Here is a 6,115-nt window from a genome sequence, read left to right on the forward strand (position 1 = left end):
ATAGTGATACTGCCTCGGAAACCCAAGGAGGGGTCGCTATGAGTCGGGGCCGACTCGACGGCAAACAACAACAACAACAACTATATATATATAGGGGCTCTGGTAATGTAGTGCCTAAGGCATTTGACTGCTAACCAGAAGACTGGTGGTTCAAAAGCCACTCCTTGGAAGGAATATTGGGAAATCTACTTCTGTAGCAACCCCAAGGAGGGGTTGCTGTGAGTCGAGTAGATTCAACATCAGTGAGTTTGGTTTTTCAGTTATATATATATGTGTGTGTATACACACACACACATAATTCACTGGTTTTGCTCCTTTTGAAAATCTAGCCTAAGATATCTCTCGTGGAATACATTAATTCAAAATGCCGGCATCTAGCGATAAATCATCTGTATGCCAGGCACCAGGCCAGATCCTGTGAGGAAGATGAGGATATTAAAACAGTCCTGGTCTCAGGAGGCTCACCATTGGAGCCAGGCCCTCCCTAAAGCATTGTTGTTAGTTGCCACTGAGTTGGCCTCCAACTCATGGCGACCCCATGCAGAGCGGAAGTAATGCTGCCCAGGTCTATGCCATTCCCATGATCAGTTGTGAATGAGACAATTGTGATCCACGGAGTTTTCATTGGCTGATTTTCAGAAGTAGGTCACCAGGCTCTTCTTCCTATTGTCATAGTCTGGAAGCTCTGCTGAAAACTGTTCCGCATCGTAGCAATACACAAGCCTCCACTGACAGAAGGTGGTGGCTGCACATAAAGGGCATTTGCTGGGAACTGAAACCGGGTCTCCCACATGGAAGGGGAGAATGCTTCCAGCGACCCACCACTGCCCTCTCCTAAAAGCAGGAGTTTGGGATTACACAAATGATTTGTATATGTCCTTTGTTGCTAACCAACTGCTAATTTTCAGTGGAGAGAGATGAGGTCTTGGATGTGTTTGCCATTTGCCCCTGGACCTGTTAAGGCCAAGGCCAAGGCCAACTCTACTTCTATCCCCCTCAAATTACAACATTTATGAGGTTCTGCTCTTTGAAAGCAAGTAATAAGTGATAGAAATCACATTCTATCTAAAGTGAGTAGTCAGCCAGCATCTCTCTTTTTCCAGTTGTCTCAGGCAAGATCCAAAGACCAACATGTCAGTTTGACACTTTTCAAGGAAACTTGATGTTCTGAGGAATTGGATACATGCTTTAGGACTGTGAGAGGTGCTCAACAAGAAGTTAGTAAATGTTTAACACCAGCTCCCCAAGAGAAAATAAAAATCTTGATTTGTAACATTTGCCTATTTCCCTGGTATAAATACCCCCACTGTGACTGATTTCAGCCTACCAGTATGATGTCACAGAGCACAGAGTGGGGAAGAGATGCTCACAGTCAGCTCTCGCAAGTGGAAAGGAACGAGCTCCAGCACACACTGAATCAAACTCTACCTAGACCCTGAGAGATGGCTTTCCAGAATGACCTGCATATTCTTAAAAGCCAAAAAGCCAAGTTTGAAACACTTTTGAACATTAAAGTGACCTGTACTCAGACTTGGTCCTAGGCCCCAGGGACCAATGTTCTTCACTGGATCAGCTTCTTTCCGTATCATATCTCATTCTTTCTCTTCCTGGTTAGCTCCCTTCCATCTTTCTATCCTCAGCTGGAGTCACTTACTTCCTCAAGGAAGTCTTCTCAACCTTCCCATACCCCCAAACCAAAACCAGTTGCTAATGAATTGATTGCAACTCATGTAAGTTCTATGTGTGTCAGAGTACTGTACTCTGTAGAGTTTTCAATCATAGATATTTTGGAAGTAGACTGACAGGTCTTTCTTCCAAGGTGCTTCTGGGTGGACACCAACTGTCACACTTTTGGTTAGTAGCCAAGTGCTTAACCATTTGCACTGCCCAAAGACTCTTTCCCAGGCCTCACCCAGGTCAAATCTCCCCACCAGAAGCTCTCAAAGTCCTGCCCACCTCTCCTTCCTGGCCTTTATCTGTTTAAAGTACTTGTTGTTTGTATGCAGCCACCCAATAACCAAGGTGAGCACAAACTTACTTGTGCTTATTTACTAATCTTTTTAGTGAATAGTTTCACATGGGTTTGATGGGGTGAAAGACTGTTTACTGTGGTAGTTAAATTTGTATGTCAATTTGGCTGAGCCTGGTTGAGTGACTGGGCAGCTGGTGGTAGTTATTCCCCATGATGAGACTGGCAATCAACCCCATGGTGGGATCTACCACAAGCAGCTAAGTAGCTGCCTTTGGGATGTGGTCTACTTCCTGTATATAAAGAGAAGCCTTGGGACTGTTCTCTAGCATATGGCATGCTTGGACCGTGAATGTAGCTGTGTTGTTGTTCTGCAGCCTGCCATGCTCTGCCGACCTTGGGACTTACAATGGACCTAAATTAATGGCCTGCCATGTGGTTTGGTAACATTGGGACTGTACCTTTTTACTTGTCAACCTTAGGCTTGTCAGCCTCAGCAGCCAGCAGCTGTCTGAGTGAAGAAAAGCCTCTAGCTTCAGTGGGCCGAGAGCAGAAGGCAGAGCTGGACCCCAAGTTTGAGGGGCTTTCACCCAGCCCCTAGAGCCTAGCACTTTGAACTTGGACTTAAAGCCTCCATAATGTAAGAAAATAAATTCCTGTTTGTTAAAGCCATCCAATTTGTGGTATATTCTTGTCAGAGCAGCACTAGGTAACCAGAACGCTTACTTTGCTGGGTACTCCATCCCTGTCAGGGATTGTAAATTTGAAGTCTTTAATTCTGTAGGAAGGTGCTGTGGAGCTGGAAGAGAGATAGATGCCAACCCTACCTACAAACCGAATCTTTGATGTGGTGAAAAAATGTGAAAATTTTCACTACAGATTAGTAAGTAAGTGCAAATAAGCCTATGCTTATTTTGTGTATCAGTGAATCCACCTCTTTTGGTATGATTATTACTTTGTGTCTTTCTCTCTTTAAATTGTAAACTCCCAAGGAACAGAGCCTGATCACCATCGATCCCTCTTTAGCACTTGATGGGACCACAGAATATACCTGTGGTTCCATAAAGTACATGATCTGAGGAAGTGACTGAATGGAAGGAGCACTGAGGTGAAGCAGACCAGAGCCAGCTTTCAGCATCTCCTGAGGAGCTCACTCTCAGTCACCTTTAATCAGAGGGGTCAATTTGCTACCCACTGACCTTTGCCTCAAATTTCAAGCCTCAAATTTCATCTCCAGTGTCAGTTTAATCATAGGGTCATCATCCAATAAACCAAAAACTAAATTTGTTGCCATTAACTTGACTCCAACTCATGGAGATCCCATGTGTGTCAGAGTTCAATGGCTGATTTTTCAGAAGTAGATCATCTAGCCTTTCTTCCAAGGCACCTCTGGGTGGACTCAAACGTCCAGCCTTTTGATTAGTACCTGAGTGCATTAACCATTTGTACCACACAGGGATTCTGTCATCCAATAGAGGAGAAACTATTTCAACTCTGATGAGAGGGCCCTCAGGCCCACAGGCCACCACTAGCCTCTGTTCAGATGCATCCCTAAGGACTCTTAGATTAGCCACAGGATGCCATTTTGGTGAGGAAAAAATGCACCTCTTCTTCAGGGCACAGTTTGATGGGCAGCACTGGGGCCAAATTTTAGCCCTCACCAATCCCCCAGCTCAACATCTTGGTGCAGTGCACAGACTGCAGAAACGCTCCCAAGTTTCCCTCCCTGCTGGCCTCTTCTTGGACCCAGGAGTCAGCCTGGCCAATGTCTAAGGGCAGAGAGTTCCAGGCAGAAGAGCAGTACAAAGTCCCTGGGGCAGGACTGAGCTCAACTTTTGAGAACTAGGAAGCCATGAGGAGTCAATGGTAAGAATGAATAGTAAGGAAATTCAGGGAGAGAGGCAGGGGTCAGATGGGGTAAGGGCTTTGGGTTAGGTGAAGACTATATTTTATCCTGTTTGTTGAATTGAATGGAACTCAGAAAATAGGCTAAAAATAGGTTTATCATTCTTATTGCCATCATCTTATGGATAATGACTACAGAATTAGCCCTGAGGAGATGTAACAAGGTCAAATCCTCATTACATACAGGAGTTTGGGGTACAGATTCATTCCTAGGGAATACAGGGCCTGAGCCAAATTATATTGCATACTCTCCTTCCCCAAACTTCCCTTCAGATGAAATCAGGTTAAAATAAGCATCAAAGTTAGCTTTAAAGAGGTAGACATTTACTGTTACATCTACCTAGTCCCCCTCCTTTCTGGTAGGATTGTCTTTTCCCTACTCTAAACATGTGATTAGGATGGCAGCTGTCATGCTCTTATAGACCTTTCCCTCACCCACAATCCTGATGTGGAAACATAACCTAGCTAATCTAGTGAGAATTCTTCCCCAGGATTTAAAAACTATGGACCAGAGAGGGCTTGAATGAGTGACTCCTTCTTGGTGAATTCATTTATTGAACATTTTTTCTTGGGAGAGGTAGGGTGGGGAGATGAGCACTTCCTATAACACTGTGTTAGGTATAAAGGATACAATGATGAGAAAAGGAAAGGACACAGTCCTTGCCTCTAAGGTGTTTACAATCTAGTGGGAGGGACATATGTAAGTCAAAAGTTGGAGAAAGGACACAAATAAATGTAAAATTACAAAGGGACAGGTTCCACAAAGGAGAGGTTGGTGGGGCTTTGAGAACCTGTGGTAGGGGGAATTGATCAAAGATAACTTCCTTGAGAAAGTGATGATTGAGCTGAGACCTAGGCATTGGAAATGGCTTGTTAAAAGATCAAGTAAGCACTGTGAGAATAAAGGAGGACAGTGTCACTAGAGAGAAGGAGGGGAGAGGTAGAGTGGGACGTGGTGTCAGATAAGGATAGAAATGTCGAAAGAGGTATAAGGATACCTGTTAGGAATTGTGTTTAGCTTCTAGTTATAGAGACTTGGAGTAGGAATGGCTTTAATAAGATAAAATACATAATTTCCCACCTTAATGTTATCTAGAGTTAGAAAGTAGATGTATTTATCCCAAGTTTCTTTTATCACTTTCTCTGCAATTTTTAGTGCTAATTTTCATCTTCACATTTCAAGATGACCACTGTCCCACTAGCCATCAAATCCACATTCCAGGTAGAAGAAAAAGAAAGTCAAAAGGGCAAAACTGGAAAACTTACAGCTGAGTCAGTCTTTCTTAAAGGACCTTTCCTTGAAGCAAAATTTAATTACTTCTACTTATATTTCATCTTCATCCCTGGCTACACGAGAAGCTGGGAAATGTAGTCTTTTGAGCTGGGCATACTGCCAGCCACTTTCAACCACATAAGAACTATGTTACTGAGAAAAAAAAAAAAAAGGAGAATTTCAGGTATCTTTGAGATATCCAAAAGGAAATGACAAGTAGGCATTTGGATACACAGGTCTAGAGCTTGGAGAAAGGTCTGTGTTAGAGAATAAATTTGTGAGGTCCCTATGTAGAGGTGGTGATTGAAGCTATGGGCATGGGCGAGAGCACTGAGGGAGGTAAGATGGCCTAGGATGGACCTTTAAGAAACACTTGATGCCCAAGTGGGGGTGCTGAGTCTGCCAAGGCAAGAGAGAAGGAGAAAGGTGGAGGGGAGATGGGAGGCTGTGCCACCACCATCACTGGGAGGAACCCTGTCTGCAGGAACAGAAAAGGAAGCCTCGTGGCAGAGAGTTAGCAAGAAAGGGATTGTGGGATGGGGTGGAAGGATGAGGGAAGTATGGCTTCTTTGGTTCCCTCCTCCTGATGCCCTACCTTCTTGCGATTAAGCTGTTGAACTTCTGCTTTTGCCTAAGTCATTTTGAGATGAGTGTCTGTCCCTTTCAACTTTACTCACACACGCAAGTTGAGACCTAAAAAGCATGGAAAATAACTCTATCCACCGTCTCTTGATGTTGTGGAATGAGGATGAAGTCAGCTGATTATAGATAAGTCTTGGTTCTTTTCAATAGCTGTGATAGGCCCACTTTTGGATAACTCTTAAATATTGTTGTTGTTGTTGTTAAGTGCCGTCGAGTCGTTTCCGACTCATAGCAACCCCATGCACAGCAGAACGAAACACTGCCCGATCCCGCACCAGCCCCACAATCCCTGCTATACTCGAGCCCATCATCGCAGCCACTGTATC

This window comes from Orycteropus afer, unplaced genomic scaffold (genome assembly GCF_000298275.1).
Source record: "Orycteropus afer afer isolate SDZICR_OR568_19922 unplaced genomic scaffold, OryAfe1.0 scaffold00046, whole genome shotgun sequence".
NCBI classification, from domain to species: domain Eukaryota; kingdom Metazoa; phylum Chordata; class Mammalia; order Tubulidentata; family Orycteropodidae; genus Orycteropus; species Orycteropus afer.